The sequence below is a fragment of the Pan troglodytes genome, chromosome 1 (genome assembly GCF_028858775.2).
Source record: "Pan troglodytes isolate AG18354 chromosome 1, NHGRI_mPanTro3-v2.0_pri, whole genome shotgun sequence".
NCBI lineage: Eukaryota > Metazoa > Chordata > Mammalia > Primates > Hominidae > Pan > Pan troglodytes.
Window position 1 is genome coordinate 178,450,101 of NC_072398.2, and position 22,161 is coordinate 178,472,261.

At 41.3% G+C, this 22,161-nt stretch overlaps 1 protein-coding gene across 50 annotated transcripts in view; it reads left to right on the plus strand.

The window, feature by feature from the left end:
- Positions 1 to 1,448: 1,448 nt before the first annotated feature.
- The window catches only part of TUT4 (terminal uridylyl transferase 4), a 129,988-nt gene continuing 109,275 nt past the window's right edge, over positions 1,449 to 22,161 (plus strand). For 42 of the 50 annotated variants that reach the window (XM_016918379.3, XM_054666949.2, XM_054666964.2 and 39 more), the window contains exon 1: positions 1,695 to 1,834. The gene's annotated coding sequence lies outside the window, so the exon portion shown is untranslated. Of the gene's footprint in view, positions 1,835 to 19,657; positions 19,794 to 22,161 lie in introns of all 50 variants that reach the window. The other 8 variants (XM_016918374.3, XM_054666980.2, XM_054667014.2 and 5 more) reach the window with 2 other exon arrangements.

Here is a 22,161-nt window from a genome sequence, read left to right on the forward strand (position 1 = left end):
AGTGTCTCTATAGGCTTTAGGCTTTCAGCCGGGTGAAGTAGGGATTTTTTCTTTGTTTCCAGGCTAGTCAAGCGAAGCAGGGATACAGATTAAGAATTTGCAGATGAGGAAACTCAAGAGGGCACCTTTGCTCAAAGGCATCATGTTGATAAACGCCAAAACCAGGTAGGGCTCTTTTGACTTGAAATCCAGTCCTCTATCCATTATACCTGGGCCTTGTAGCATCAGCCAGATTGGGGTAAAATGCACTAACTCTGAACCCTAGTTTTTTCATCCGTAAATGAGAGCAACAGTACGTAACTCACAGGGCTATCGTGAAGTGGAGCGTCCCTCTGTGACCTCTAACCAGTCCCAGCCTGAGTCACATTATAAGAAAATTTATAAGGCACTATCTTGTAAATACTTAAGATTTAACATCTTCCCTTCACCTCTACGTCCACTCTTTTCATACCTTTTTCCTGCCTAGCATGTGTCAAACTCAAAGGACTGGGCACAGAGCACAGAGGTTGTGTGCTTTGTCCAGCTTTGAGGTCAGAGATTGGCTAAATAATCTCTGAGGCTGGGGTCTTAAAAAAAACACAACAAAAAACAAAACTAACAAAACCTTAAGTCCGTTCCGCCCGTGACTTTAAATAATTATGTAGAGGAATGTAATACGTTAAAAGCAAGGGGATGAGGGGGCCCATTGATGGTAGATGGTTTTATGCCCGCCTGCAGCTAAAGAAATGATTTCTAAAACCTCTTTTGGGGGTGGGAGATGGAGTGCTCCAGAGATTACTCTTCGAGCTCCTTCATTCCTGAACTGACTGCCTTTTCAAAGGAAAAAAGGTCCAGCTGCGGTGGGCTGGAGGCCGTGGTGAGTGGGTGGGGGTCGACCCTGGCGGCTTCCTCTGCCCCGCTCCCTACCGTTGCTCCGAAGCCCGCTTGGGCTTCCGAGGGTCCGCCGAGGCTCGGGCCACGCCCAGTCCGAGTGCCAGGCCAGAGGGTACCCATTCCAGGCCGGCCTTCCTCCCCAGGGGGAGCAGCCTTGGGAGTGAGGCGCCGAGGCGGCCCTCGGGCTCGGCTTCCAGCTCGGGGGCCTCGGCAGAGACTAGGAACCAGACTGGGGCAGCACTGGGGCGCCCGCCACCCCCACCCACTCCGGCAAGCGGGCGAATCAGCGCGGCTCCCCCGCGGTGCCCAGGCGGGCTGCGGGACCTCGCGACCTCCGCTCGGCGGCCCCGCCCCTGCCCGCGAGCCCCGGGTGGCTCCCTCCTCCCCTCTGCCAGCGGCCCGCCCCCTCCTCGCGAGCCAACGAGTGTCTCTCGCGCGCTCCCTTCCCTCCGCGTGGGTGTGAGTGCGCGATCCTCCTACCTCGGCCTTCACCCCATTGTTTCTTCGCGGCCACCACGAGACCCCTCCCCCCAGTGCTGTTTCCCCCCTCCCCCGCCCCGGTGTAAACGGTGCCTGTGGGGCCCCCCGAACGAAGGGAGGGGGCACCCCTGAACCCTTTCCTCTGCGCGTAGCTCCTCCTCTCCCGGGCCAGGACCCCATTACAGGCTCTGTCCTCTCCCCTCCCCCTCTCCCCCGGCAACTGCTCTCCCTCGCCCCCTCCCCTCAGCGGGTCCTCCTCTTTCTCTCCCTCTCCCTCTCCCTCCTCCTCCCCCTCCCCATCCCTTCCCCCCCACAATGCAGTTCGCGGCGCGGCGGACATGGCGGTGGAGTCCTGAGCTAGTCGTGTCCCGGCCTCCAGCGGCGGCAGCGGCGACGGCGGCGGCAGCAGGAGGCGGAGGGAGAGCAGGAGCCACTGAGATGAGGAGGCGTCGCGCGCGCCTGTAGCTCGCGGGCCTCGCAGGTACGAGGTTCCGGCCGCGGGGCAGCGTCGGGTACCGAGGGGGTGTGCTCGGGAAGGCCGGGCGGCCCCCGGTTCGCCCTCCCCAGGTGCCGCGCTTCGCAGGTGTCGGGGGCCTGGCCTGAGAGCGTCTCAGCCGCCCCCTTGGGGCCTGACACTTCTTTCTTTCCTGGAACGGGCTTCGGGTGTCCCAGGGGAAGGCTGAGATAAGGGAGGTAGGGACGGCGGCCTGGGCGGCCTGAGGAGGGCATTGGGGCGCTTTGGGGACGAACTCCACACTGTGGCTGGGGCTCCCGGTCCCGGACCGAAACCTGTTGTAGACCAGCGGGGCGGATTTTGAGTTAACGGGATTGGTTTGAACATTTCCGTTGGGTCCAGTTACGATTCCCTGTCATGTGTACCTTTTTCTTTCACCCTTGCTTAGACATAGGTGACTACATAATGTATATAAATGTATACACGCATATAATACATACTGAATGTTTCCCCGGGCTCGTCCTTGTAGGGAGAAGGCAGAGGTGTCTGTGTGGATTTTGTTTCTTGCTCGCCCGCCTTCTCTCTCCCCCGCCCCCCAGTCGAAAGGTGGTAATGCGCGGTTTTGACGTGGGTAACTGAGATTCGTATTTGTAAACAGATAGCGCTCTCCTAGTGTGTTGCACGCCTCTGCGAAGGGTTTCAGACTCCTGTTGGTATCTGGATTGCGAAAGAATGAGATGTTTAGACCTGAAAGAAGCACATCAGCGGGATTTCTAGTCGTACTTGAATGGGATGAATTACTGTTGTATTAACAACGTTGATTACACATTTTCTTTTCAGAAGATTTCGAAGTCTTAGATGAATTTTGCGTGAGATCTTAGATTCCGTATATCTGCTTCTTCATTTTGATAGAAGTAGTAGTTCCTTACACATTTGACCTGCCCTATCGTGATCTTAAATTGTGTCCAGAAATGCAATTCGAATTGTGTATTGTTGGCATGCATTTAGTAATTAGCCCGAGTGGATCAGATGGCCTTTTATTTCCAAAGATTTTTTCCCTCCAGTCTTCCAGCAGCGAAATGTTTGTAGCACTTGATGAAACAGAACATATCCTGTTTCTGTTTTTGAAGTAATGAGAACTGTTAGCTAATAAAATTGGATAATCCCAGCCGGATATGATAATTTAGAGAATGCCCCCCAGAGGTGTTGAAGTGTGGGATGGTTTAAAAAGAAAAGCCAACTTTGTGTGTGTGTGTGTATGTGTGTGTGTGCGCGCGCGAGCGCGCTGAAATTTTCTTTAGGCTTAGAACTCATGTATGTCACTACACTGCATCGTAGTACTGATTAGTCACAACTGGTAAAATGAAATATTGATTCTCTTAAAAAGCTGTGCTTAAGATAACTCATTAGTGTCTAGTGTGCTATGTTGCTTTTATAAACAAATTTTTAAAGATTGCTTCTTAGAAACCATATACTTTGGGGAAGATAAGAATTTTAAGTCGTTTTATGCTTTAAAAATATTTATATTTAATATAAACAAAAGAAACTTACTTTTAAAACTCTTAGATAAATTTTCCTGCTGCTTGCAGTTTTTCACTTGGCTAGTGTGGAAAATGAAAAATGAAGTTTTCTTAAAATAATTCAGAAATGGAAGTGAAAGTTAATGACATTTGATGTTTTAAATCCAGCAAACATTTAAATACAGAAAAGAAATTTAAAGTATTTTCATTGTCATAGGCCAAGTTGTTAGTACAGATAAATTAACAAATATTGTCGTGCATATAAGTTCAAGTTTATAAATTCTAAGTGACACCTAAAATTACATTTATTTTTAGTTGCTGGAGCTAGAACAGTACAGTGTCTACATTTTAATTTTAGACCTTTTAGAATCAAAATGTATAATTATAAATTTCTCTGATTAACAAAGAGCTGTTTAAAGAGAATTTTTATTAGCTCTCAGCAGATTCATTTTAGAGTAAGTAATTAGAATTCTTTTTTATCTCAAAGTTAATCTTGACATAAAAATAAGTACCATTAATTATGTTGTGTTCTCTACAGAATGTCAAATCAGGATCTGTTGATCAAGAAAGGTGTTTGAATTTATTCACTGTTAAAGTTTCTAGTTTCAGAGAAACAAAATAACCAACACTTACCTGTAGGGCCTGGCCAGGTGGCTCACTCACGCCTGTAATCTCAGCACTTTGGGAAGTGGAGGCGAGAGGATTGCTTGAGCGTAGGAGTTTGATATCAGTCTGGGCAGCATAGTGAGACTTTGTCACTGCCAAAAAAATAAAACAAATTAGCTGGGCGTGGTGGTGTGCATCTGTAGTCCCAGAAGCTGAGGTAGGAGGTTTGCCTGAGCCCAGAGTTCAAGGTTGCAGTGAGGCACAGTTGCGCCACTGTACTCCAGCCTGGGTGACAGAGTAAGACCCTGTCTTAAAAAAAAAAAAAAAAAAAAAAAAAAAAGCAATACTTACCTGTTAATGTTGATGCCAGAACATTTTGTTTGACAAAATAGAACTCAATGAGTTGTGTTCCTTTTTCAAATAAATTGCAAATACTTGAATTGATTAAAAAATGTTAAATTCAGTTAAAGCCACTGCAGTAGGATAGAAATACGTTCTAAAAAAGAACAATTCTAGAAAGACCTAAAAAAGTCAAAGGAAAGGGACACCATAGTTTAAAACAGGATATGTAGACTTTTTGTTATTAATCTTAGAGCAATTAGAGTTGTTTACTGGGTACTAACTGAATTGTTTTAATTCTAGAATCCTAAATAATTACATAATTTGGGGGAAATGTTTAAAAACCATCATTTCTGCAGAGTATTTTTCTTTCCTTTTTTAAATCTTTATTTTATTATGTACAGACTGTATTCAAATAAACCACACACTCTGAAAAAGCAGGTTCTGACTTTTCCTCTGGAGTATTTCTTACAGACCCAAGGAGAAGAAAGGGTATATAAATGCAACGATTAATGTTAGGATTTTTCCCCCTTAAGTGAGAGATTTGTGTGGTGTCTTATGTTCAAATTATTTTTATGTCAAATCATCTCATTGGATATCTATAATTATGAGTTGAGGGAGAGAGAAGGGAACCAAAACTTTTTAGAGTGCCTGTTTTGTTCCAGGCACTGCGCTAGACACTGTTTATGCATTTTTTTTTCACTCGTTCAGTGTAACAGCCCTTTGAAACCTGTTTATAGGTGAGGAATCTTTGACTCACAGAGGTTAGTGATTTGCTGAAGATCATAGAATTAGATTTCAAAGCAGATCTCTCTTCCTAATATAATGTATATGTGATGTTGCTTTTCAGGTGTATTATTTTCTCAATTATTTAGAATGGGAAACTGCCTAAGGTTGTTCATTCATTCATTCATTTAAACATTCATTTCATCAAACATTTGCATTTGTATCAGTCTACATATAATACAGTAAATTACAACACACTAGATTGTGGGAGTTGAGAGGGAAGAAACTAGCTCTTGAAGGGTGAGTAGGAGTTTGCTAGGTGGAGAGGAAGATGGACCGGAGGTTGGAGGTCATTCCAGACCTAGGGAATAACATGCAAAGATGATAAATTGTAATGAGCCTTGGGGAGTGAGGGAGAGTGAGAAATTCAGTGTGGTAGGAATTGATATGGATAGAATGGTGAGATAAATGATTGGAAGTAGCAAATTGTGAGGGACCATTTATGTTGTATTAAGGTGTTTGAATTTTTATCTTGTGAGATCACCAAGTGAGATAGTGGTTGAGCTGTGATTAGAACTATGTTTTCTGACTCCTAGTTTTGTATTTCTTTCTCCTTGGCTTCCTTGCTAACAGAGTTTACCCGTTTTTAGTGGATAGGCAAGCCTTCTTTTCCATACCACTCTTCTCTCCTCTCCCTGTATTCTAGACTTTTATCTTGAGGATTCTGTGATCCAAATCTTACTGTCCAATAACTTTTAATTTTTTGGAAAAGTCTTTTGGGATGAAAACACCTCTGGGGGAGATCACCTTGTTATACTACTTAGGAAGTTTTTTCACTTGTTGGCTTGGATTAGTTGACTATTTTCTAGTTTAGCTCTATTAAACAATAGCTTAAGGCATTGAAGAGCATGGGCTGGAAGAAGGGAGACGCTATTCATGCAAGTTTGATGTTCACTACTATAGATGGGCAAAGTCCTAATCTTTACATAAGGCATCTTGTACTTTTAAAAAGAAATAGGTATGTTTGTTAACCACACAACAATCTGATTGCTTTAAGTGGATATTTGACTTACAATGATAATAGATAACTTATTGCATAGTTACTATGAGCTAATTTCTTTCTCAAGATCTTTGAAGTGTTAACTTAGTCTTCAAAACAACCCTTTTTATATTATTCTCATTTATAGATGGGAAAAGTCCATGTAGAAGGATTGAGTACCTTGGACAATATCTCATAGCTAGTTTGCTGCAGTCAGGATTTGAACTCAAAGTGTCTGAGTCTAGACTCACAGCTCTTTGCCACTATACTGTGTTGTACCTTCAAGCTTAGGGTGTCAAAATTTTGTGTACAGAGAGTGTTAAATTCTGTAGTCACATAGGTTGTTAAAAATATTTTGCAAATATGCAAAGTATGAATTATAAAGAATGACTAAACCTGATTGCATTTTGTCAGTGTGTAGTTTAATAATATAATTATTAAATTAAATATTTAACTAACACTATAGTTTAAATAATTTAATTGACCAGTCATTAAGTGTTCATTAAGTGCTAGTCATGTGCTGAGTATTAGTTTAGGCCAGTGGTATTCAAACTATGTTTGGGGACCTTTTGGAGAGGGGTGTCTCTGAGTCAAACTGTTTTCATGGTAATATTAAGACGCAATTTGACTTTTCCCTTATTCTCTGGTCTGGAGTGACATGTGAAGACTTTATTGCTTTGATGGCTAATGTAATGTGTAATAGTGTATTTTTTTCCCCTTTTTTCTTTGAGATATAATTTACAATACCATAAAATTTACGCTTTTAAAAGATACAATTCAGTGGCTTTTAGTATATTTATAAGGTTGTGTAACCATCACTATTTAATTTTGGAATGTTTTTATTCCATAATGAAACCCAGTTCCCATTAACAATCACTCCCCATTCCTTCCTCCTCCAAGCCTTTGGCAAGCACTAAGCTACGTCTCTAGAAATTATGGACATTACATATACAAGGAATTATATAGTATGTGGCTTTTTGTGCCTGGCTTCTTTCACTGAACTTAATGTTTTCAAGGTTGGCCATAGTGTAGCATGTTTTAGCTTTTTTCTGGCTGAATAGTATTACCTTCTATGGAGATACCACGTTTTGTTTAACTATTCATCATTTGATAGACATTTGGGTTATTTCTACTTTTTGCCTATAAGGAATGGTGCTGCTGTGAACATCGTTAAAAGTTTTTGTGTGGATGTACATTTTCATTTCTCTTGGGTATATACCCAGATTGTAATTGCTGGGTGTTTCGATAAACTTATGATTAACTTTATGAGGAACTGCCAAACTGTTTTCCAAAGTTGTACCATTTTACATTCTCAGTGGCAATGTATGGAAGGTTCCAATTTCTCTACATCCTCACTATCATCTAGTGGGTGACACTTCACCCACTATCTCACTACCTCATTGTGGGTTGGATTTGCATTTCCCTAATGATTAATAAGATGTTGAGCATCTCTTCATGTGCCTATTGTGCATTTGTCTATCTCCTTTGGAAAGATACCTATTCAAATCCTTTACCCGTTTTTAAAAATTGTTGAGTTTTAAGAACTCAATATATTCTGGATACTAGATGCCCCCACTTTTTTTTTTGAGACAGTCTTGCTCTATCACCAAGGCTGAAGTACAGTGGCGTGAACATGGCTCACTGCAGCCTCTACCTTCTGGCCTCCACCTCCTGGGCCTCAAGCGATCCTCCTGCCTTAGCCTCTTGAGTAGCTAGGACTACAGGTGCATGCCACCATGCCCAGCTAATTTTTTTGATTGATTTATTTATTTTTGTAGAGACAGGATCTCATTATGTTGTCTAGGCTGGTCTCAAACTCCTGGCCTCAAATGATCCTCCTTCCTCAGCCTCCGAAAGTGCCAGGATTACAGGTATGAGCCATCTCGCCCAGCCTAGACCCTTTTTAGATATATTATTTACAAAAATGCTGTCTCATTTTGTGGAGTGTCTATTCACCTTAAAAAAGATTCTAAAAATTGTGATAAAGTGTACATAACAAAATTAACCATTTAAACTTGTTTCCAACTTTTAAAAATTGCAGTAAAATATACATAACACAACATATCATCTTAATGATTTTTAAGTGTATCATTCAGTGGTATTAAATACATTCATAATGTTGTGCAGCCATCATCACCATCCATCCCTATAACCCTTTTCATCTTATAAAACTGAAACTCTATACCCATTAAATGATAATTGCCCGTTCCCTTCTTCCCTCACCCCTGACAACCACTATTCTGTCTTTACGATTTTGACTACTCTAAATACCTCATATAAATTGAATCATACAGTATTTGTCTTGTGGCTTATTTCACTTAGCATAGTGTCCTCAAGGTTCATTCATGTGGCATATTGCAGAATTTCCTTCTTTTTTAAGGCTGAATAACATTCCATTGTATAGATATATCACATTTTGCTTATCCCTTTGTCTATGAGTAGACACTTGGGTTATTTCCATGTTTTAGCTATTGTGAATGATGCTGCTGTGAACATGAGTGTACAGTATCTCTTAGCCTGCTTTCAATTTTTTTGGTATATACCCAGAAGTGAAATTATTGGATCATATGGTAATTTTATTCTTCTTCTTCTATTTATTTATTTATGAGACAAGATCTGGCTCTGTCTCCCAAGCTGGAGTGCAGTGGCATGGTCTTGGCTCACTGCAACCTCTGCCTCCTGGGCTCAAGCCATCCTCGCACCTCAGCCTCTTGAGTAGCTGGGACTGTGGGCGCTTGCGACCACACCTGGCCAATTTTTTTTTTTTTTGTATTTTTGTAGAGATGCAGTTTCACCATATTGCCCAGGCTGGTCTCAAACTCCTGAGCTCAAGTGATCTGCCTGCCTCGGCCTCCCAAACTGCTGGGATTACAGGCATGAGCCATTGCGCCTGGCCTATTATTATTTTTGACACCTTAGCATCATTGAGTATATTTTTAATTTTTTGAGGAACTGCTATATTGTTTTCCTTAGTGGCTGTACCATTTTACGTTCCTACCAACAGTGCACAGAGGTTCTGATATTTCCACAGCCTTGCCAACACTTGCTATTTTCTATTTATTTAATAGTAGTCCTGTCCTATGGGTTGTGAGTTGGTATCTCATTGGAGTTTTGATTTGCATTTCCCTAATGATTAGTGATATTCAGCATCTTTTCACGTGCTTGTGGCCGTCTGTATATCTTCTTTGGAGAAATGTCTATGCCAGCCCTTTGCCCATTTTCAAATCAGGTCGTTTTTTGTTCATTTTTTGGAGTTGCTATATATTCTGGATATTAGTCCCTTATCAGATACATGATTTATAAATATTTTCTTCCATTCTGTTCTGTGGGGTTACTTTTTTTTTTTTTTTTTTGAGACAGAGTCTTACTCTCTGTCACCCAGACTGTAGAGCAGTGGCGCAATCTTGGCTCACCACAACCTCCAGCTCCCAGGCTCAAGCAATTCTCCTACCTCATTCTCCTGAGTAGCTGGGATTACAGGCACTTGCCACTACTGCCCAGCTAAATTTTGTATTTTTAGTAGAGACAGAATTTCACCATGTTGGCCAGGCTGGTCTTGAACTCCTGACCTCAAATGTTCCACTCACTTCAGCCTCCCAAAGTATGAGGATTATAGGCATGAGCCACCATGACTGGCCTTTACTCTGTTTCTTTTCTGGCTTTTTTTTTTTTTTTTGGGGCAAGATCTCACTCTGTCCCCTAGGCTGGGGTGCAGTGGCGCAATCATGGCTCAGTGCAGCCTTGACCTCCCTGGGCTCAAGAGATCATCCCACCTCAGCCTTTGGAGTAGCTGGGACTACAGGCACATGTCACCACGACACTCGAATTTTAAGATTTTTGTAGAGACAGGGTCTCACTATGTTGCATAGGCTGGCCTTGAACTCCTGACCTCAAGTGATCCTCCTGGCTGGGCCTCCCAGAGTGCTGGGATTATAGGTGTGAGCCACCATGCCTAGCCTGGCCACCATTTTACTCAGTTGATAGTGTCTTTTGATTAACAAAAGTTTTAAATTTTCAGCCAGTCTAGTTTGTCCATTTTTTCTTTTGTTGCCCGTGCCTTTGGTGTCATACTCAACAAATAATTGCCAACTCCAGTGTCATGAAGCTTTTCCCTTTTGTTTTCGTCTAAGAACCTTATAGTTTTATGTTTCTTAGTTATGGTTTTATAGTTACAAGTTTAGGTTTCTTAGGTCTTTGATCCATTTTGAGTTAATTTTTGTTTATGGTCAAAATTCAATCTTTTGCAGATGGATTACCAGTTTTTCCAGCGCCATTTGCTGAAAAGACTGTCCTTTCCCTATTGAATGGCTTTGTCATCCTTGTTAAAAATTATTTGACCACATATGTGAGGGTTTATTTCTGGTCTGTTTGATTCCATTGGTCTGTCTGTATGTATTTATACTAATACCATACTATTTTGATTACTGTAGCTTTTTTTTTTTTTTTGAAACGGAGTCTCACTCTGTCGCCCAGGCTGGAGTGCACTGGCACGATCTCAGCTCACTGCAAGCTCCGCCTCCCAGGTTCATGCCATTCTCCTGCCTCAGCCTCCCGAGTAGCCTGGGACTACAGGCGCCCACCACCACACCCGGCTAAGTTTTTGTATTTTTAGTAGAGACGGGGTTTCACCATGTTAGCCAGGATGGTCTCATCTCCTGACCTTGTGATCTACCTGCCTCGGCCTCCCAAAGTGCTGGGATTACAGGCATGAGCCACCGTGCCTGGCCTGATTATTGTAGCTTTGTAGTAAGTTTTGCGACTAGGAAGTATGAGTCCTCCACTTTTGTTTTTCTTTGTCAAGACTTTTGGCTATTTGCGGTCTCTTGAGATTCCATGTGAATTTTAGGATTGATTTTGGTATTTCTGCAAAAAATGTCATTGGAATTTTGATAGGGATTGCATTAAATGTTTAGATTGCTTTGGGTAGTGTGGACATTTTAACAACAGTAAGGCCAGGCACGGTGGCTCATGCCTGTAATCCCAGCACTTTAGGAGGCCGAGGCTGGTGGATTACCTGAGGTCAGGAGTTCAAGACCAGCCTGACCAACATGGTGAAACCCTGTCCCTACTAAAAATACAAAAATTACCTGGGCCCAGTGGCAGGTACCTGTAATCCCAGCTACTCAGGAGGCTGAGGCAGGAGAATCGCTTGAACCCAGGAGGCGGAGGTTGCAGTGAGCTGAGATTGCGCCATTGCACTCCAGTCTGGGAGAGAGAGCGAGACTCCATCTCAAAAAAAAAATTAAGTCTTTTGGTCTGTGAACATAGAATGTGTTTCTGTTTATATATTTCTAAATTTCTTTCAGCAATGTTTTATAGTTTTCATTGTACATGTCTTTCACTTCTTTGGTTATGTAATTCCTTAGTACTTTATTCTTTTTGATGGTATTGTAAATGGAATTTTTAAAATTTCCCTTTAGATTATTTATTGTGTTTAGAAATGCAGCTGGTTTTTCGTGTGTTGACTTTGTATCCTGCTACTTTGCTGAATTCATTTTTTAGTTGTGTGTGTGTGTGTATAATCTTTAGGGTTTTCTACATATAAAATCATATTATTTGCAAACTGAGATAATTTTACTTCTTCTTTTCCAATTGAGATGCGTTTTGTTTCTTTTGCCTAATGGCGTTGGCTAGAACTTCCAGTACTGTGTTGAGTAGAAATGGTGAACACAGGCCGGGCATGGTGGCTCACGCCTGTAATCCCAGCACTTTGGGAGGCTGAGATGGGTGGATCACCTGAGGTCAGGAGTTCGAGACCAGCCTGACCAACATGGAGAAACGCTGTCTCTACTAAAATACAAAATTAGCTGGGCATAGTGGCCTGTAATCCCAGCTACTTGGGAGGGTGAGGCAGGAGAATCGCTTGAACCTGGAAGGCGGAGATTGCGGTGAGCCGAGATGGTGCCATTGCACTCCAGCATGGGCAACAAGAGCGAAACTCTGCCTCAAAAATAAATAAATAAATAAATAAATAAAAAGAAATGGTGAAAACAGACATCTTTCCCTTGTCTTGATGTTAGAAGAAAAGGTTTTCATTTTTATCATTGAGTATGATGTCTACTGTAGGTTTTCCTTAGATAGCTTTTATTATATTGAAGTAGTTTCTTTCTATTCCTAGATTGTTGAGTGTTTTTATCATGAAAGGGTATTGAATTTTGTCAGATTCTTTGTCTGCATCAATTGAGATGATCATGTGGTTTTTCGTTTTGTTTGGTTAATGTGTGTTACATTGATCTGTTTTCATATGTTGAACCATCCTTGCATTCCAGGAATAAATCCCATTTGATCGTGATGTACAATTCTTTAACTGTGCTGCTGATTTCAGTTTGCTAGTATTCTGTTGTGGATTTTTGCATGAATGTTTATACTATTTTCATTTTAAGCCTCAGCCTCCCAGGTAGCTAAGCATACATTCAGTGACATTAAATTTATTTACATTATTGTGCAACTATCACCACCATCCATTTCCAGAACATTTCCATTTTCCCAAGCCGAAACTCTGTACCCGTCAAACAATAAATTCTCATTTCCCTTGCTTCCTAACCTCTAGCAACCACCATTCTACTTTATTTCTCTATGATTTTGACTGCTGTAGGTACTGCGTATCAGTAGACTCATATAATATTTGTTGTGACTGGCTTCTTTCATATAGCATAATGTCTTCAAAGTTCATCCATGTCATAGCATGTGTCAGAATTGTCTACCTTTTTAAGGCAGAGTAGTAGTTCATTATATATATGTCCCACATTTTGTTTATCCATTCATCTGTTGGTGGATACTTGGGTTGCCTTCACATTTTGGCTGTCGTGAATAATGCTTCTTTGAACGTTGATGTTCAAATACCTGTTTCTGCTTTTGGTTATTTGGGTGTATACTTAGAATAGGAATTGTTGGATCATTCTATGTTTAATTTTTTGAGGAGTTGTCATACTGTTTTTTCATTTTCTTGAGTGTGCTCATTGAAATACAAAAGTTTTAAATTTGATGAAGTCCCATTTATCTCTTTTCTTTAGTTTTCTTTGCTTTAAGTGTCATACCTAAAAAATCATTGTTGATCCAAGATTATGAAGATTTACTCCTATGTTTTCTTCTAACAGTTTTACACTTTTAGCTTCTACATTTAGGTCTTTGATCCATTTTGAGTTTTTTTTTTTTTAATATGATGTGATGTAGGAGTTTCTTTCTTTTTTTTTTTTTTTTTTTTTGAGACGGAGTCTCGCTCTGTCACCCATGGGTGGAGCGCAATGGCGTGATCTTGGCTCACTGCAACCTCTGCCTCCTGGGTTCAAGCGATTCTCCTGCCTCAGCCTCCCAAGTAGCTGGGATTACTGGCGCCTGCCACCATGCCCAGCTAATCTTTGTATTTTTAGTAGAGATGGGGTTTCACCACATTGGCCAGGCTAGTCTCGAACTCCTGACCTCAGGTAATCCACTGCCTTGGACTCCCAAAGTGCTAGGATTACAGGCATGAGCCCCCGTGCCCAGCCTGATGTAGAAGTTTTACTTCTTTTTTTTTTTTTTTTTTTTTTTTAAGACAGAGTTTCGCTCTGTGGCCCAGGCTGGAGTGCAGTCGCGTGATCTCGGCTCACTGCAACCTCTGCCTCCTCCTGGGTTCAGGTAATTCTTGTGCCTCAGTCACCCTAGTAGTTGAGATTACAGGTGTACACCACCATGCCCAGCTAATTTTTGTATTTTTAGTAGAGACAGTGTTTTACCATGTTGGCCAGGCTGGTCCCTAACTCCTGGCCTTGGGTGATCTGCCTGCCTCAGCCTACTAAAGTGCTGAGATTACAGGCGTGAGCCACTGCGTCTGGCCAGTGTATTCTTGTATTTGAAAAATTTCTCAGTTTTAATAATCTAACGATGCATGTATCGATAGATATAACACACAAAGACAAAGGTTCTTTGGATCCTCAGTATTTTAAGAGTATAAAGGTATTCTGAGACCAAAAAGTTTGAGAATTACTGATTTAGGCTTAGAGACATACTCTAGTACATAAACTTGGACCAAAAATTGGGAGTCATGTTTCTTGTAGTCATATACCAGTCCCATTTGTGTTATCTTAGGCAAGTCATAAACAGGGTGCCTCATTAATGTATAAAATGGAAATACTATAAGACTATAATTATAGTAACTTCACAGATGTGTAAGGATAAGTGAATGGGCATGCTAGACAGGTAGTGTTTGTCTTTTTTTTCTTTCTTTTTTTTTTTTTTTGAGTCGGAGTCTTGCTCTTTCGCCCAGGCTGGAGTGCAGTGGTGCAGTCTTAGGTCACTGCAATCTCTACCTCCCGGGTTCAAGTGATTCTTCTGCCTCAGCCTCCTGAGAAGTCGGACTACAGGTGCATGCCAACACACCCTGCAATTTTTTTGTCTTTTTAGTAGAGATGGGGTTTCGCTGTGTTGCCCAGGCTGGTCTTGAACTCCTGACCTCGTGATCCACCCGCCTTGGCCTCCCAAAGTGCTGGGATTACAGGCATGAGCCACCGCGTCCGGCCATTTTTTTTTTTTTTTTTTTGGAGACAGAGTCTCTCGCTCTGTCACCCAGGCTGGAGTGCAGTGGCATGATCTTGGCTCACTGCAGTCTCTGCCTCCCGGGTTCACACCATTCTCCTGCCTCAGCCTCCCGAGTAGCTGGTAACACAGGCGCCCGCCACCACGCCCAGCTAATTTTTTGTATTTTTAGTAGAGACAGGGTTTCACCTTGTTAGCCAGGATGGTCTCGATCTCCTGACCTCGTGATCTGCCCGCCTTGGCCTCCCAAAGTGCTGGGATTACAGGTGTGAGCCTGTAGTCCCGCGCCCGGCCTGTTTTTTTTGTTTTTGTTTTTTTTTTTTTTTAAGACGGAGTCTTGCTCTTGTCACCCAGGCCGAAGTGCAATGGCATGATCTTGGCTCACTGCAAACCCTGCCTCCTGGTTCAAGTGATTCTTCTTCCTCAGCCTCCTGAGTAGCTGGGATTATAGACGTGTGCCACCACTCCCAGCTAATTTTTGTATTTTTGGTAGAGACAGGGTTTCACCATGTTGTCAGGCTAGTCTCAAACTCTGACCTCAGGACCTCTGAGGTCATGAGCATTTCAGGCCGCCTCGGCCTCCCAAAGTGCTGTGATTATAGGCGTGAGCCCACTGCGCCCTGCCCTGCCATCTTTTTTTAAAACTGAAAATTTGTAAGAGCTCCGGGACTTTTTTTAGGAACTTGTGGCATTGTTAATGTGTCTTGAACATTGCTTTTCCCCCCATACCTGTTTCCTCAAAGCCAGGAAATTATATCCATAGTTTACTACCTACTGTCTATTCTTCGTTCTCTTGTGAGACTGGTGTCCTGCTGGCTATATTTCTTATCTGACATTGTCATTTCAATCTAGGAATCTGTAGGTCACCCCTTTATATTCACTGATACTTTGGTGTAATTCCTGACATCCATATTGGGCAGTGGGAAGCATAACATTGAATGTATCTGACACTTTATTTCCTCAATTTCTATCTTCTAGTGATATTCAACTCTACTTTCCTTGATAGCTCCTATTCATATGATTCAAAATGATTCTTCCCACCAAAATTTTCTGAATTATCTGTATATGTATTTTTAATGTTTCTTTAGTTTTTTAAATCTATCCCTAATTTCACTGTAAAGTCTCTTTTTGGCTTTATCCTTTCCCTTCATTGGCATGATTACTGTTGTGTTCCTTACCCTATTGAAATAGTGATTCTGTAACTTCTCAACCCAGTACAAATTATCTACAAATTGTATAACTAGTGGTGGCTCACATCTGTAATTCCAGGATTCCTTTGGGAGGCTGAGGTGGGAGAATTGTCTTGGTGCCCTAAAGTGTTGGGATTACTGGTGTAAGCCACTTTACCTGGCTTCAACACTCTCTTTAACTTGGTGATAAGTAAGGCAGGAATGAAAGGAAAAGGAGATATGAATTGCACTATCTTTCCCTTTCCTTCTGCATCATCATTTTTAGAATAAATGTGTAATTCAGGGAAGTAATATTAGTAAGGAAAGATATGATAGGATTCTTTGATCATTCATGTTTTTTTAATCTTCTTTTTCCTTTTTCTTTCTTTTTTTTCTTTTCTTTTCTTTTTTTTTTTTAGACAGAGTCTTGCTCTGTTGCCTAGGCTGGAGTGCAGTGGCATGATTGCAGCTCACTGTAGCCTTCACCTCCCAGGTGCAAGTGATCCTCCCACTTCAGCCTCCTGAGACTGGGACTACAGGTGCCTGGCTAATTTTTTATATTTTGTAGAGATGGAGTCTCCTGTGTTGCCTAGGCTGGTCTAAAACTCCTGGACTCAAGCGGTCCTCCCAGCTTGTCCTCCAAAAGTGCTGTGATTACAGGCATGAACCACCGCACCCAGCTCCCTTTTTTTTTCTCAGTTGCCAAAACAAGAGCATTTATTTGTCTTTCATGTTACATGCCCATTGGGGATAGAATGTATATTCTGCTGATGTTGGATAGAGTCTTTATATATCTGTTAGGTCTAATTATTTTATTTTATTTTTTTGAGATGGAGTCTTGCTCTTTCGCTCAGGTTGGAGTGCAGTGATGCAATCTTGGCTCACTGCAACCTCCACCTCCTGGGTTCAAGCGATTCTTGTGCCTCAGCTTCCCAAGCAGCTGGGACTATGGATGTGGGCCACCACACCCGGCTAATTTTTGTATTTTTAGTAGAGACGGGGTTTCACCATGTTGCCCAGGCTTTTCTTGAACTCCTGACCTCAAGTGATCTGCCCCCTTTGGTCTCCCAAAGTGCTGAGATTATAGGCATGAGCCGCCATGCCCAGCCAGTCTAATTAGTTTGTTTGTTTATTTATTTATTTATTCATTTTTGAGACAGTTTCGCTCTTGTTGCCCAGGCTGGAGTGCAGTGGCCCGATCTCAGCTCACAGCAAACTGCCTTCTCGGTTCAAGCGATCTTCCTGCTTCAGCCTCCTGAGTAGCTGGGATTACAGGCACGTGCCACCATGCCTGGCTAATTTTTGTATTTTTAGTAGAGATGGGATTTCGCCATGTTGGCCAGGCTGGTCTTGAGCTCCTGACCTCAGGTGATCCACCTGCCCTGGCCTCTCGAAGTGCTGAGATTACAGGCATGAGCCACCGCGCCCAGCCGGTCAAATTAGTTTATAGTGTTACACAAATCCTCTGTTTCCTTTTTGATCTTCTGTCTGGTTGTTCTGTTATTGAAAAGTGGGATATTGAAGTCTCATAAGTATGATTATAGAACAATTTCTCTTTTCAATTGTGTTAACTTTTGTTTCCTGTATTTTAGGTCACTGTTGTTAGGTGCATATGTTTATAACTGTTATATGTCCTTGCTGGATTGAACCTTTTATCAATATATAATATCTGTCTTTGTGTTTTGTAACCTTTTTTGACTTAAAGTGTTATTTTATCTGGTAATAATTTAGCCCCAGCTCTCTCTTTGTTACTCTTTGCATGGAGTATCTGTTTTCATTTTTTCTTATAACGCCTTTGCATCTAAAGTGAATCTTGTAGACAGATGATAGATTGTGTTTTCCAATTTGCCAATCTCTCTTTTTTTTAAATTATTTATTTATTTATTTATTTTGAGATGGAGTTTCACTATTATTGCCCAGGCTGCTGGAGTGCAGTGGCACAATCTCGGCCCACTGCAACCTCCGCCTCCTGGGTTCAAGCGATTATCCTGCCTCAGCCTCCCAAGTAGCTGGGACTATGGGCGCACGCCACCATGCCCGGCTAATTTTTTGTTAGTAGAGACGGGGTTTCACCGTGTTAGCTAGGGTGGTCTCGAGCTCCTGACCTCGTGATCCGCCCGCCTTGGCCTCCCAAAGTGCTGGGATTACAGGCGTGAGCCACCACGCACGGCCTATTTTTTTAAATTTAATTTAATGTTACTTTTTTGAGACGAAACTCTTGTTGCCCAGGCTGGAGTGCAGTGGCTTGGTCTCGGCTCACTGCAACCTCCACCTCCTGGGTTCAAGTGATTCTCCTGCCTCAGCCTCCCAAGTAGCTGGGATTACAAGCACCCACGACCACGCCCTCTTATTTTTTCGTATTTTTAGTAGAGACAGGGTTTCACCATGTTCTCCAGGCTGGTTGTGAACTCCTGATCTCAGGTAATCCACCTACCTCGGCCTCCCAAAGTGCTGGGATTACAGGCGTGAGCCACCACGCCTGGCCAATCTCTCTTTTTAATTGGAAAGTTTAATTCATTTATATTTAAAGTAATTACTGGTGAGGATGGATTTACTTCTGCCATTTAGCTCTTTCTTTTCTATATGTTTTTTATGCCTTTTGTTCCTCTAATGCTGCCTTTTTATGTATTTAGTTGATTTTTTATAGAATTATAATCCTGTTTTGATTTTGTGTGTGTGTGTTACTTTCTTAGTGGATGCCTTGGGGATAATGATGTAATTAACATCTTAAATTTATAACAACCTAGTTTGAATAATGCCAGCTTAGTTTAAATAGTACGCAAATACTCTGCTCCTACTCATCTTTCTCTCCTCCTTTATATTTTTATTGTCACAGATTACATCTTTATATAGTTTGTGCCTATTAACAGAGGTTTGTAATGAATTTTTATGCATTTGTCTTTTAAATCATGTAAAAGGGAAAAACCCAAGAGTTACCAAAATTACAATAACATTGGCTTTTATATTTACCTATGTAGTTATTTTTACTAGTGTTCTTTATTTCTTGTTATGGATTTGAATTATTGTCTGGTGTCTTTTCATCTCAGCATTAAGAATTTCTTTTAGCACTTGTACGGCAGAATGAACTTTCTCACTTTTTGTTTATCTGGAAATATAATTTCTCCTTCATTCTTGAAAGGTGGTTTTACTGGCTAGAGAATTCTTAGTTCACAGCTTTTTTCTTTTAGGACTTCAAATATGTCACTGCATTGCCTTCTCATTTCCATGGTTTCTTATGGGCAATCAGCTGTTAACTTTTGTTTGATGAGTTAAATTTTCTTGCTTCTTTCAAAGTTCTCTTTGGTTTTGACAATTTGACTCTGTCTCAGTGTGGATTTCTTTGAGTTTACGCTGCTTAAAGTTTATTGAGCTTTGTGGAGGTATATACTTGTGTCTTTCATCAGATTGGGGAAGTTTCTGACCATTGTTTCTTCAAATATTTTTTCTACACCCTTCTCTTTCTTCTTTCTGTGACTCCTATTATGCATATGTTGGTACGCTTGGTAGAGAAGAAAATGAACAGTATTGCCCAGGGAACAAAATGCCAGAGAACAAAAAATACAGAGGGCAGAAAAAAGTTTGAGAAAGAATTTTAGTGTTCTGAATATTAGTGGTCTTTAGAAATATGAGATTATAACTATGAAACAAGATCAGAGTGCTGTGAAAAGGAATAATTAGAGAGAGAGAGTTCTTAGAAGTAATAATATGATAGAAGAGTTGGAAGATAGAGTTGAGGAAATCACCTAGGAAGGAGAACAAAAAGAAAGGTGGAAAAATGGAGAGAAAAGATAAGAAAATTGGAGAATCAATTTAGGAGGCCCAAGTCTAATTAATAGGAGCAATAGAAAGAGAACAGAAAAGATGAAAAGGAGGAATTTATAGTAGATAGAAGAAAAAAATTTTACAGAAGTGAATGATGTGAATTACTGATGAACAGAGCCAGCTGACTATGCAACAAGATGACTATGCAACAAGATGAATGAGGAGATATCTACAGCAGGCTTATCGCTTGGAAATTTCAGAATACCAAAGCAAAGAGATCATCCTAGAAGTTTTCTTAGAGAAAAAAACAGGTCAGTAAAAAAGGTAAAGAATAAGAATGGCATAATTTTCTCAGTGCTAGTCCCAGAAACTAGAAATCATTGAAAACATTTTGAATGAATAATTTCTAACCTAGAATTTTATTTTTTTGGGGGGGGACGGGGTGTTGCACTGTCGCCCAGGCTGGGTACAGTGGTGCCATCACGGCTCACTGCAGCCTTGACCTCCTGGGCTCAAGTGATTCTTCCACCTCAGCCTCCCAAGTAGCTGGGACCACAGGCATGTGCCACCACATTTGGCTGATTTTTGTTTTTGTTTTTTTTTTTTGTAGAGACAGGGTTTTGCCATGTTGCCTGAGCTGGCTTTGAACTTCTGAACTCAAATGATCCTCCCGCCTCAATCTACGAAAGTGCTGGGATTGCAGGCATGAAGCACCGTGCCTGGCCCTAACCTAGAATTTTATACCTAACTAAATGAGGTGTGAAGATACAATAAAGATATTTCAAATATGCAGTTTTATAAAATTTTCTTCTGGTTGGAGTTTACAGGGGTCCAATAAATAGCACCCCTTTTGCTTTCCTGAATTTTCAACAAATTGGGTGAAACGAAGGAAGCATATGGAGACCAGAAGATAATTTTATTTTTATTTAGTTTTTATAATTTTATTTTTGATAAGGTTCAGTTTGGAGAAGGCGGCTTATACTTTCAACTGGTTTACTGATACCGAGTGCCAGAATTAGGCAGACTTAGCCCTCAGGAACTGGCAGAGCTGAACAACTGCAGGCCCTATGTGAGGCTTACACCTGTAAATGTTAGAGTATGATGGAACAGAATGGGAAGGAGAGGGGACGAGGCTAAGTTTTGTCTGGATTATTTCCCCAAACTCACTGATGAAGTAAGTTACCTCTTCTCCTTAGGCAAGGAATGAATGAGGGGAGTGGAAAGAGGTCAGGAATGTTATGATAACGGGTATCCGTCTACATAGAATGAAATATCGAAAGTGGGACATAATTATTTTCTTCAATATCTTTCATGTTTTCTTCCTTTTTTTGAGACTGAGTCTCACACTGTTGCACAAGTTGGAGTGCAGTGGTGCAATCTCAGCTCACTGCAATCTCCGCCTCCCAGGTTCAAGCGATTTTTGTGCCTCATTCTCCCCAGTAGCTGGGATTACAGGTGTGTGCTACCACACCTGGCTAAATTTTTTTTGTATTTTAGTAGAGACGAGATTTCGCCATGCCAGGCCAGTCTTGAACTCCTGGCCTCAAGTGATCTACCTGCCTTAGCCTCCCAAAGTGCTCGGATTACAGCTGTGAGCCACTGTGCCTGGCCTCATGTTTCCTTTCTTAGAAAGCTGCTGGAGGGTATGTTCCACCAAAAACAAGGGAATAAATCATGGAAGAGCTAAAAAGAAGAGTCGGCATGAGAGAGTGTAAGGGAATTGGTAGGATGATAGTGAAAGGAACTCTCAGTATAACGACAACTGTAGTGAAAGTATAGTAACGACCAGAAAGCTCCCAAGAAGGGATATCCAAGGAGAGAACAGCAACAACAAAACCAAATTACTTGATGTGTTTGATCTTACTGAGAAGATATTTATAGTTCTGTCAATGAATTATTGATAGGTATGTAGAAGAAGCTTAAGAAAAATGAAGTGATTAATTTCAGGTAAAACTGAAAAGTATACCAAAAGGGAAATGTGATTAAGTTTATATATTTCTTAAGTCAAAAGCTAGATCCAGTAATAGAGTGGCTTAAAAAACAAAGAGTTTTATTCCTTTCTCATATAATAGTTGCTGGGTAAGTGGTCAGGAAATCTAGATGAGTAGTTTGTTCCATGTGGTCATTCAGGGGCCTAAGTTACATTGATCCTGCTGTCTCACCAAAAGTATGGCCAAGGACTAGCTGAGTGGACATGACCTGGGTTTGTTTGAAATGCAGAATATTGGAACCCACTCCCAATCTACTGAATCAGAATCGCATTTAGTTGTTTATTCCTATACACAAAAGTTTGGGACTCACTGGTCTGGATTAGAACATGATGGTTGAATGATTGAAGCGGGGCAGTTGAAAATTTTATTCAGTGAGAAGAGAAAGAGAGCATGAGGAAGTGAGAACTTTATCAGAAGGCCACATCAGACTGCAGAGAAGTTTGTGAAATGTAGACTAGTCATGTGCTCAGGAAAAAGGAGAAAGTTAATTTTTAGGGACATTTAGGAAACTCTGTGCTACAGTATAGTTGGCTTAACTGTGAATAATATTGGCATATCTTATTAAAATCATCCTAGGAGGATGGTGGTAGGGTGGGGAGGTACTTAGGTTGCACAGTTATGTATGTTTCTAAGGGGAATATTTGAGATAGCTAAATCCATACCTTTCATGTAGGAAGTTAGCAGATAA